The sequence below is a fragment of the Fukomys damarensis genome, unplaced genomic scaffold, assembly GCF_012274545.1.
Source record: "Fukomys damarensis isolate Sample0158 unplaced genomic scaffold, DMR_v1.0_HiC HiC_scaffold_5, whole genome shotgun sequence".
NCBI lineage: Eukaryota > Metazoa > Chordata > Mammalia > Rodentia > Bathyergidae > Fukomys > Fukomys damarensis.
In genome coordinates, this window is record NW_022900917.1 from 80,762,559 (window position 1) to 80,774,894 (window position 12,336).

The 12,336-nt window shown below is 36.0% G+C and overlaps 1 pseudogene; it reads right to left on the reverse strand.

The window, feature by feature from the left end:
- Positions 1-12,031: 12,031 nt before the first annotated feature.
- On the reverse strand, positions 12,032-12,132 carry LOC117285052 (annotated as a pseudogene).
- Positions 12,133-12,336: the final 204 nt, after the last annotated feature.

The following is a 12,336-nucleotide window of genomic DNA, read 5'->3' on the forward strand; positions in this document are numbered from 1 at the left end:
TGATAAGGTTAGCTAAGGGTTTATCAATTTTATTTATTCTTTCAAAAAAACCAACTCTTCAATTCATTTATTTTTGTATTGTTTTCTTAGTTTCCATTGCATTGATTTCTACTCTTATCTTTATAATTTCCTCCCTTGTTGGAACCTTGGGTTTTTCTTGCTCTTGTTTTTCTAGGAGTCTAAGCCCCATCATTAGGTTCTTTATTTGAGCTTGCTCTGTTTTCCTAGTATGGGCATTCAGTGCTATGAATTTTTCACGTAGAACTGCTTTCATTGTGTCCCATAGATTCCTGTATGTTGTTGTATTGGCATTTTCACTTATTTGTAAAAACTGTCTGATTTTTTTTCCTTAATTTCCTCTGTGATCCAATGATTGTTCAGCAGATTGTTGTTCTATTTCCATGTGTTTATGAAGTTCCTATGGCTTCTTGTGCTATTGATCTCCAGCTGGATTGTACTATAATCTGACAATATATAGGGTATAACTTCGATTCTTTTGCATTTATTCAAACCTGTTCTGTGAGCTAGTATGTGACCAATCTTGGAGAATTACCCATGTGCAGGTGAAAAGAATGTATATTCTGATTTTGTGGGGTGGAACACTCTATAAACATCTATTAAGTCCAAGCTTTCAAAAGCTTGGTTCAATTCTAGTATTTCGTTGTTGACTTTTGGCCTAGATGATCTGTCTGTTTGTGAAAGTGGAGCATTTAGATCCCCCACTATAATTTTATTAGTGCTTATTTGGTTTTTCGTGTTTCTTAATATTTCTTTTATATAGTTGGGGGTATTAGTATTTGGTGCATATATGTTTATGATTGTCATCTCTTCCTCTTAAATTGTTCCCTTTACAAGGATGTAGTGGCCTTCTTTGTCTCTTTTAATCAGTTTTGGTTTGAAATTTACTTTGTCTGTGAATAAGATTGCTACCTCTGCTTTTTTCTGGGATCCTGTTGCATGGAGAATTGTTTTCCATCCTTTCACTTTCAGTCTATGGGCTTTTTTTGCACTAGGTGTGTTTCTTGTATTCAACATATTGTTGGATTTTGCTTCTTAATCCATTCTGCCAGTCTATTTTTCTTGATTGGAGAGTTGAGGCCATTGACATTGATGGTTTTAACTGATATGTACTGACTTCTTATTGTCATGTTATTTTCCTTTTGTTGACTCTTTACTTTTTTGCCTTCTCCTTTTAGTTTCTTGCCTTGCCTATTTGATTTGCTCTGTTGGGCCTCATGGTGTTGTTACCTTCATTGTCTTTTTCTAGGATATTGTTTAGAATTGCTTGTAGTGCTGGTTTGGTATTCATGTAGTTTTTCAGGTGTTCTTTGTTGTGGAAGTATCTTATTTCCCCATCCATTTTGAAAGACAGTTTTGCAAGGTACATCAGTCTAGGTTGGAGGTTGCTTTCTTTTAGTACTTGAAACATCTCACTCCAGGCTCTCCTTGACCTAAGGATTTGTGTTGAAAGGTCGCTGCGATTCTGATGGGCTTTCCTTTGCTTGTGATTTGTTTCTTTTCTCTTACTGCTTATAGTGTTTTGTTCTTCTGTTGGGTTTCTGGCATCTTGATTATTATATGTCCAGGTGTAGATTTTTTTTTATTGTGGATAGCTGGGGTCCTATATGCCTCACTTTTCTGAATGTCAAATTCTTCCCCTCTGTTTGGGAAGTTTTCTGTCATCAATTCTGTGAACAGCCTTTTAAGTCATTTGTATTTTCTCCTGCTATTTCATGAATTCCTATCAGTCTTATATTTTTCTTCTTTGCATCATCTAGGAGTTGTTGGATCGATTTCTCATGATCCCCTACTGTTTTTAAGAGACCTCTCTTTTCACAGTCGCTGACTGCAATATTATCTTCTACATCTGAGATTTTACCTTCTCATTCTTTTATTCTGTTGCGTACACTTTCAATGGAGTGTTTAATCTCCTGGATATCTGTTTGAATCTGCTTTATGGATTCCATTTCTTTCCTAAATTGGGCATTTATTGTTTCCATTTCTTTCTTATGCTGGGCCTTCATGGCTTCTACTGTGGTCCTGAGCTCATCTATTTTTTTGTCAGTTTCTGTTCTAGAGTCTCAAATCATGACTTTCATTTTGCTCACGATCTCTATGGTTATTTGGGAAATTATTTCTGTTTTGAATTTTTCTAGAGCCTGATTGATCTGTTTTGTTACTTCCTGTGCTTTGAGTTCAGTGTGTCCTGGTGGTTCACTATCAGACTTTTCATCCTCATTTGCCCTATTGTTTGCCATTGGTGAACTGGAAGTCTGTCTTTGTGTCTTGCTTAAGTGCTTTCTTATTTTTATTTTTGTTGTTGGGCTGCCCTTAGTTTAATCTCTTGGTTATCACCCAAGTCTTCCTCATATTGTTGCACCATAGCTTCTGGGTCTCTCATGACCCACAGACTTTCTCATCTTCATAACATCAGAGAAAACAGCAATCAAATCTACCACAATCCTTTATTCCAACTGATACAATCAGCAACACAATATGATCAAGCACAACTTGGAAACTGACCACTTGTGGTAGTCACTAGTCTATCACCCTTAATCCATGTGAATTAAATTGAAATCAAGAAGCAGTCCAAAACATGTCTGCAGCAAACAAACTTTTCAAAATAGTATATTTACCATTTAGGATGGGGCTCAAACAGAGCTAGGATGAGAGGAGCAGATAAGTAAAAGAATTGCAGGTTTCAAGTGAAGCCATAGGACATAGAATGACCACACAGTATTCAGGAAACTGTCAAATTCCAAAGGGATAAACAGAGTAGAAGTACAAGGACAAGAATATATCCCCTTAACAGTAATAGGGGCTCACTTTCCCTTGAAAAAACTGACCCCTGTGTGAGGTAGAATGACAGAAGAAAAGAACATAAAGTAAAGAAAAAAATGATAAAAGAAGAAATCTGAGTTAGGGCAGGGGCAGAAACAGAAAGGGAGATGAGGGACAGTATGGTGGAGCAAGAGACTGAGTTGGAGAAAGAGGACAGAAAAGAGAAAGAATTTGCAGAGTGGAATGAGGAAAAGAAAGAAAAAAAAAGGATTTGAAGAGCCTCTTTCAGACTATATCTCTGCTGTCATAATATACAACATGCTCAGTCACGTGTATAACCAAGACCCCTGATCTCAGCTAGCTGATGGCAGAACCACACAATGCAGACTGACCTCGGGCTGCAAGGCCCAGATTGAGTTCCCCAACCTCCTGAAAGGTTGAACTCCAGACTATTTTACTAAAGGTTTCCCATGCCCTTTCTTTAAAGATATTCAAAGTTGGGAACTCAGAAAAATACCCTTTATGACCACCTCTGCCTCTGCAAAGTGGGTCCAAAGACTGGCACAATCAGGAGGTCTGAGAGTGAGGGGCGGGGAGGAGTTGTGGGGGTTCAGGGGAGCCCGTGTGGCTACCCTCCTGGGGCTGGAGTGATGGTGGCACACGGCAGGAGAAGGCATGGCTGTCCTTCCCAGGGTCAAGGCCCAAGCAGGCCTTCCTGGTGCTGTAGCAATTGCGGCACCCAGCAGGCTAAGAGATCTCTCTTTACATGATCATTAACTACAATCCTGTTTTCTAGGTCTGATATTCTGTCTTCATTTTCATTCAGCTTTCCAAACATTCAATGGAATTTTTAATTTTCTAGATATCTGTTCTAATCTGTTTCATGTATCCCATTCTTTACTACGTTGGGCATTCATTGTTTCTATTATTTTCCTAAGCTTCTCTATTTTTTTAATCTATGTCTACTCTAGGTTTGCTGAGCAGGTCCTTCATTATGATAGTCATCTCTTTTTTTTTTAACCTGAGAGATTATGTCTTTTCTGATTTTCTCTATAGCCTCATTCATCTGTTTGCTTCAGCTACTATCATATATTTTTATCATTTCTGTATTTTCAACTTTTATTTCTTCCAGCTATTTGAAACTTTTTCATGTTTCTTATTATTTCTGCTATTTTAGGATTTGTCTTTTTGTATTATACTATTAAAATTATAAATTCTGAAATCAATAAAAATATGCCTTCATTTTCTACAGGCAAGTACATCATGGCAATTTGATTCTTTTTTTGTAGGGGAGGGTATGTGGGATCAAATTCAGGTCCTTGCTTGTGAGGCAGGTGATGGATCCACTGAGCTAAATCCCTGGAACCATGGCAGTTTGATTTTTTAAACTCCTCCTGGCATATGTGCACTTATGTTTTTATTTTACTGTGTCTTCTTTAACTATATACATGTTTATTATTTTTGAGCTGTTTCCCTATTTATTCACCAGACCTTCCTACTTCTTGAACTTTCTTCCAAGAGTTATTGTTTTTTTTCTTTCTAAAATAAATGCTTAGAAATTCCTTCTGTTAATGTTAATAGATATAAACACTCAGATTTCATATATCTAGAAATGTCTGTATTTTACATTTATTTTTGTATATATTCTTAAAGGACAGTTTTGTTACTCCTCAGTCTTTTACTGACAATTATTTTTCTCCCTTTTTCAGGGCATTTCACCTACCATTATTGATTTTTTTTTTTAATGAGGATGAACTCGGGACATTAGGCTTGCTAGGCAGGTGGCAGAACCACTGAGCTAAATCCCCAGCCCCACCCTTATTGATTATTATTTTGTATCTATAATCCTAGTTATTGCTGCTGCGTAAAAGAGGATATTCCTTGTCTGATCTTTGGAAATCTCATCCTTGCTCTTCTCTAGCTTTAATGCAATATACTTAGGTTTTGAATTTCTTTTTATTTAAGGTGCTTGATATAGCTTAAATTTTCCATATTATGTGCACCCATGTCTTTCCAGTGTAGAAAGGTTTTAGAGATTTTATCTTCAGATTACTATTTCTCTTACATTTTCTCTCACTCTGGGAATCTGATTAGACATATTAGAATTTCTAATTCTACCTTTCATATCCCATAAGCTGCTTTTGTATTTTCTCCCACCTATATTGTTGCTGCATTTGAATTTATAATCCAATTCAGTAATTCTTCTTTAGCTGTGACTAATTTTTTGTTTAATTAGATAAAGTATCTTTTCACTTCTAATAATTCTATTTTGAATTCATTACTTCCATGGCTATATTTAAAATCAACTTTATTCATAAATGTTAAGTATATAATTCAATAAAACTTGACAAAATGTACATATTCACTAGTCACCACAACAGTCAAAGTATTGAACATTTCCATCACCTCAAAAAAGTTTCCATTTGCTATTTTGCCATTAAGGCCTCCCCTTTCCCCACCTGCTGGCAAAAACTAAACCACTTTCTATCACACCAATCTGCCTTATCTGGAATTTAATATAAATGAAAGCACATAATATATGGTCTTCTGTGTCTGGGTTTTTATAGGTAGTGTAATGCTTTTGAGAGTTATCTGTATTGCTGCATAGGTATTTATTGTCCATTCCTTTTGGTTGTTGAGAAATATGTCATTGCTAGAACATCGTGATTTGCTCATCCATTCACCAAGTAAGAACTTTGGGGCCGTTTTCAGTCTTTGGATGCTATGAATAAAATATTTGTGTGAACAGATGTTTTCATTTCTCTTAAGTAAATACTTGAAAGTTGGATTGCTTGTTCATGTGGTAAGTGTATATTTACCTAGAAAAGAAACGTCTTGTTCTGCTTTTCCTTGACTTATGCAAACTAGACATCTTGAAAAAGTACTTCTGCTAACATTCATAAGTATTTGTCTTTCTGATATACACCTGTCCCTACTTCTTTCTGCTCTCTCAATGTTGTTTGAGCATAATTTTTATGTTGATATGCAGTGCTCATGCTATTTATCAGGACAATATTTCTCAGTACAGGATTGAGCAGTGTCCTGTGTTGCTTCTTTTTAATTTAGGTGTTTTTTTTACTCTTATTGTTTACATTTCCCCCCTGCAATTCTGTCTATCTGTGTTATTTTCCTTTTATGATTTCCAAAAACCATATCTTTTCAGTTACTTTATACATTATACTTTGAAATAATATTTCTCTTGTAAAAAAGAATTTTCCCATTTACTCCAGGGCTGCACAGAGTTTAACTTTGGTCTCTTGATCATCCCTTTGGATGAGGGGTATGCTTTCCTAAATTCCTTGGCATTTTGTTTTCTCTCCAGTTATTTCTAGCTAATGATTCTCAGCAGGTTCTTATGAACTAACCTGCATGTCCACTTTTAATGACCCTATATGACCTCAGCTCTAGTCTCACCTCAATCTTCATTGTATCCATCACCTAAATATTGTCAGCCTCTCTGCTCTTACAAAGGAGCAAATCATGTACATCATTAGCCATATTCTGTTCTGTAACTTCCCTTGTCTTGCTAGATCAGTTATCATTCAGCTGTCTGACTCCCTTCTTCCAAATATTTCTTTATCATATCTGCCCAATTTACTTGTCCTTTTAGGTTTTTAGTATTTTATACCTTTACCATCTCTTCTCTGCTATCTCCTTTTGGAGAAAGGCTATATGATGGTGCTCATCCTGCTATATTCAGCCATAAATCTAGAAACATCTATTGGACAGTCCAATATTTTCTAATGCAAAAGCATTTAACTTCCAAACTCATCTCTTCCTTTCTTCCTTTCATCACATGCAATCTTCTATTATAGAAACTATACAAATGCAATTTTTGTTAAGAAATATAGGCTGCTTCATCATGTCTGGCTTTTGGGATGCTCTAATCTCTAATTCAACCTCGTGGATATTTTCAGATGTTACCCCCTCAGCCAAGCACTGCTCAGCACGTTAGAGCCAAGTGGTACTCCATTATGTATAGATGCCACTTTCTCACCCACATGTATGTGGTGGATCTCATCTTACATGCCAATTTCTAGGGGGATGTTCGTGTGACCTATTAAGTGTAAGATGCCTTCTCTGCTCCCAATATCCAGTACTGACCTTTATCATGGATATTTTGCCCTCTCCATCAGTTTTCTTATTACTTCCTTGTGCATAGACAATGAGGTGCAAGAGAATCAATCACTGTGAAGTTTCACTCTTACGTTCTCAGTTTCTAACCTAAGGCCTGGCTCATCACAGGTGCTAAGACAATATTTATTAAACTAAAGAAATGTCAAATGTGCATATATAATCAGGATAATCTTTCAGATTTACCACCATGTTTTTTCCTTTCCCTATTATCTTCCCTGTTAGATTAGCAGTAAGAACAGAGTTACAAAGAGGCAATAATCAGCTTTCACATAGGAAAAAGGATTGCAAAGTCTAATAATAACCAAGCCAAGCTATTTTGTTGAGAAATGCATGTTTAAAATGTTTATATGATTATCTTGCCATTGCAGTTACTGAGGATAGAGTGTTCAGCTCTGAATTTTTCTTCTAAAATTCCATTTTCCTCCCTCAGTTAAGGCTTGGTAACAAGGAAAAAACACATGAGATGGGGTGAAAAAGGGAAAATCCTTTCTCCCCTCTATCCTAGGACAGGATCTAGAGAAAAGGGGATGATTTGTCTATTTATTTGTTCACATTTTACAAAATGAAAATCACATTGTAGTCATTTTACATCATGACTTTATTCATGTTCTTTGATCTCATGGGTGGGTATTTTCAGATGTCACTAAGTAGTCCTTACAAGCACTGCTTAGCACTTTATTGCAGGGATACACCATAATTTCTGTAGCAGAGGCAGGTTTCTCTTCTCTAAGTGGGGGGACAGATGGCTGAGATTATATGTAAAACATATGGGGCCTGGCACAGAGCTGCACAGTGAGTGAGCCCTTTCCTTCAGCTTCATTCTGTCTCTCACATAACTGGATGCCCCTCAAAGTTGGAGCACTCTTCCAGAATATGTATGTCCTAGAGTGTGAGGAAGCTGCTTTAATAGACCAGTAGACATGGAAGCCCCTCTGTCAGAGCCCCTCTTGCCTGCTGTGTGGAACTGAGCAGTGACCAGGAAGGATGGGATTGAAACCTGAACAGTTCTCTACCTTTCCATTTTCCCCTGCCTTTTTTATGCCATGCTCAGAGCTTTAATTTTCCCATGGTTTCAATTATATATAATTGGTTTCTTTGAGGGCAGCTGGATCAAAAAAGGTCAGCTCCAAATGACTTCAGTTGAAAATGAAGAACATCTTGCTCCAAAGGGTGGAAGACTAATCTGTGTGTCTCTGAGCACTGAAAATAAGTGAGGCAGGTGGAGATGACTATCTATGTGTTTCTGAATAGACTCTTAAAAAGAACTATGTTTTCATAAAAGTGCATACATAACACAAACACATGGGTGTACTATATATAATATACATATATATATGAATATATATATGTATATACATATATTTCCCCCCATTATTTTCTGAATGTAAAATGGCAGGTTTTGTTTGTTTTGTTTTGCTACCAGGGCTTGAACTCAACCTTGCAAGACGCTTGCAAGGCAGGCAGGGTACCCCATAGGTTTTTTTTTTAATAATAAGTGTTTGCAGCCCATGAAATTTACATTCACCTTAGGGAGTAGGTACATGTATATAACACACCTTGATTCTTTTTTAATCCCATTCCTCTTTCCATCCTCCTCCCTCCATCTCTAAATGCTCTTTCCCCATTTTCATTCTTATTGTTACTATTTTGGTTTGTGTGTATGATATATAATATTTACATTCATTGTGAGTACTTAGTACATGTACATGACAGATCTGAAATCTTTTTACTTTCCCTCCTCATAACCATTCTTCTCCCATCTTCAGTTGCCTGGACTCTTTCCCATTCACATAGGATCTGTCTTCCTGTGCCCTTCAATCTATCCTTTATTTTGGTCTTTATTTGTGTCTTAGTTTCTTTTCTCTCATTGCTGTGACAAAATACCCAACATCCAAATTTAAAGGAGCAGGGTTTATTTAGCTCACAATTCATACAGGTTTCTGTCCATAATTGGCTGACTCCAAGGCAGGGTGGCAGAGAAGCAACAATTTATGGCAGCAGAAGACAGCAAAAGCAAAAGGGGACCTCTCTTTCTGCCCCTTTTATCCCATACAGATTACCGGGATTAGGGTGGTGCCAAACTAATCACTCACATGTATTGATTTAGTAGCTACACACCCTTAATCCCAGCATCACACATGCCAGATTCAGCCTTCTTTTGAAAATGCCCCACCTCATCTGTATGAAGCTTTGGGGGGGTCACATAACACAAGCCAGAACAATGTGTACTCTGCCTACTCAAATGATAGATGTCATACAGTATTTAAACCTGTGTGTCTGATTTGTTTCACTTACAAATTTCCAGGTGCATCCATTTTATACAAATGTTTCAAATTTGTTCTTCTTTATAGCCAAGTAGTATTTCATTGTGTATAGATGCCACATTTTATTTATCCATTTTTCTGTGGATGGGCATGTAGGCTGCTTCCAAGATATAGTTTTTAATGAATTGTGCTGCTATAAGCATTTGGTATGCAAATATCACTGTCAAATAATGTCTTTAGCTCTTTGAGGAAGGTATCTAGAAGGAGAATAGCTAAGTCAAATGGAATCTCTAATTTTAGTTCTTTGAGAATTCTCCATATGGATTTCCATAATGGTTGTAATAATTTACATTGCCCTCAACAATTTAGGAGCGTTCCTTTTTTACCACAGCCATGCTAGTATTTGTTGTTATTTGACTTCTTGATGATTGCTGTTCTTTGTGGTATAAGATAAAATCTTAGCACAGTTCTAATTTGCATTTACCTGATGGCCAGAGATGTTGAAAATTTTCCACATGTTTGTTGGCCATTTGTACTTCTGCTGAGAAGTATCTTTTCATTTCAGTTGCCCATTTCTTGATTAAGGTTTTTATTTTTGGTGGTCTAACTTTTTTGGAATTTCTGTATATTCTAAATATTTGTCTGAGGAATAGCTGGTGATTTTTTCCCATTCTGTAGATTATCTTTTAATTCTACTGTTTTTTTTTTTTTGCTGTGCAGAAGCTTTTTTATTTAATATAATTCCATTTGTTATTTCTTTCTGTTATTTCCTGTGCAATTGGAGTTCTGTTCAGAAAATCACTGTCTGTAACTATCACTTCAAGTATTTTATCTATTTTATTTGCCACTAGGTTCATTGTTTCTATTTTAATGTTTAGATCTTTGATCTGTTTTAATTTTAGTTTAGTATATGGTGAAAGACATAGGTACAGATTCAATCTTCTCCATACAGATAATCCACTTTTCAAAGCACCATTTGTTGAATAGGCTATCTTTCCTCCACTGTAGATTTTTGATCCCCTTGTCAAAGATCAAATAGCTGAATGTGTCTGGGGATGTTTCTGTATCCTCTATTCTAGTGATGGCTAACCTGTGGCATGCATGTTATTTGTTTTTTTATTTAAGACATGAGATATTAATATAGGAGTTGTATTTTTCTAAATTAAAATCTCAATATTCAGTTTTAAGGGCAGCTTTGGCACTTTGTGATAAATAAGTGGGTTTCGTTTGTTTGTTTGCTTGTTTGTTTTTTTTGTTTGTTTGTTTGAGACAGGGTCTCACTATATAGTTGAGACTGATCTGGAACTCACTACGTAGCCCAGGCTGGTCTTGAACTCACTGCAATCCTCCTGCCTCAGCCTCCATAGTTCTGGGATTATAGGCATGCACCACAACACCCGTCAACAAGTGAGTTTTGGATTGCTGTTTGAATACTCATCTCTAAAAGATTCAAAATCATCTCATTCTGTTATATTGTTCATGTATCTGTTTTTGTGCTAATGCTATGCTATTTTTTATCACTGTTGCTTTGTAATATAGTTTGAAGTCAGATATTATGATGCCTCCTGCTTTGCTCAAGATTGTTTTCATTATTCTGGGTCTCTTCTCAGTTCATATGAATTTTAAGATTGTTTTCTCTAATTTTGTGAGGATTGCTGTTGGTATTTTGGTGAGATTGTGCTGAATCTATGTATTAGTTTGGGGAGTTTGGCTATTTTGACATATTGTTTCTACCTATTCAGGAGCATTGTTTAAATTTTCTGATAGCCTCTTAAATCTCTTTTTTCAGAGTGCTGTAGTTTTCATTGAAGAGTTCTTTCACTTCCTTAGTTAGGTTAATTCCTAGGTAATTAAATTTTCCTAGTGCTATTGTGAATGGTATTGTTTTCCTAATTCCTTTCTCATTGAGATTATTATTGTCATACATGAATGCCACAGGTTTTTGTTTATTGATTTATGTATCCTGCTACATTGCTAAAATTGGTTATTAATTCTGGGAGTTTTTGTTGGAATTCTTTAGATCTTCTATGTAGATTATTATGTCATCTACAAATAATAATGATCTTACTTCTTCATTTTGTATATGTATCCCTTTTATTTCTTCCTCTTCCCTGATTGCTCTTTCAAAAAAAGAGAAAATACACCCATCAATATAACCAAAAAAGATGAAATCACAACAGACACCATCAAAATCCAAAAGACTATTAGTAACTATTAAGAAAACTTTTACTCCAACAAATTGGATAATCCTGAATAGATTCCTACACTTATATGAGTTATCAAAAGTAAGCAGAGAAGACATAAAAATTTGAACCCAGTAACAAGAAAAGAAATTGAGACAGAAAGAAAAACCTAAAAGAAAGTCCAAGACTTGATGGACTTGCTCCTGAACCCTACAAAACCTAATACTCCTCAAACTTTTCAATGAAACTGAAAGGGAAGGAATGCTTCCAAAGTCATTTGAGGAAGCTAGCACCACTCTGATCCCCAAACCAAAGAAAGATCCAACTAAATAAGAAAACTACAGGCCAATAAATATAGATGCAAAAATCCTCAACAAGATATTGACAAAAAGAATGCAATGTATCAACAAAAGGATCAAACATCATGACCTACAGAGGTTGCTAGATGATGTCTAGCATTCCATTGAAAGAATACTCTGCACTGTGTCATATGTTCACTGGCTGTATAATTAAAAGAGAACAAATTGTGGAGGGAGACTTTAATTCTGGACTTTGATACTCCATTTCATTTCTGTGAATGTTAGACAAATTCCTCAGTATTTTTCAGTATGTGGAATTGAACCAAGAGACCTGCACAAATATAAGCACTCTACTGTTGAGCTACTAAAAAATATAGAACACTTCATGAATTTGGGGATCATTCTTGCACAAGGACCAATCTTCTCTGTAACATTCCAGCTTTAATGTGTATGTGCCAAATGGAGCACCTTAGTTCTTTGTGGGATGTCATGAAGAGCTTCACAGGAGAAATGGCCTAAGATCCTTGGTCTTGGATGATGAGTAGGTGTCTGTCCATGGTGATGTGTGGGCACATCATTGAACAATGCATTCTTCATTGGGAGAAAAGATTGAAATATACTTTAAAATGGGAGTCAGGGGACCAAAGACCAAGTCCTGGTATTCCTCACCTT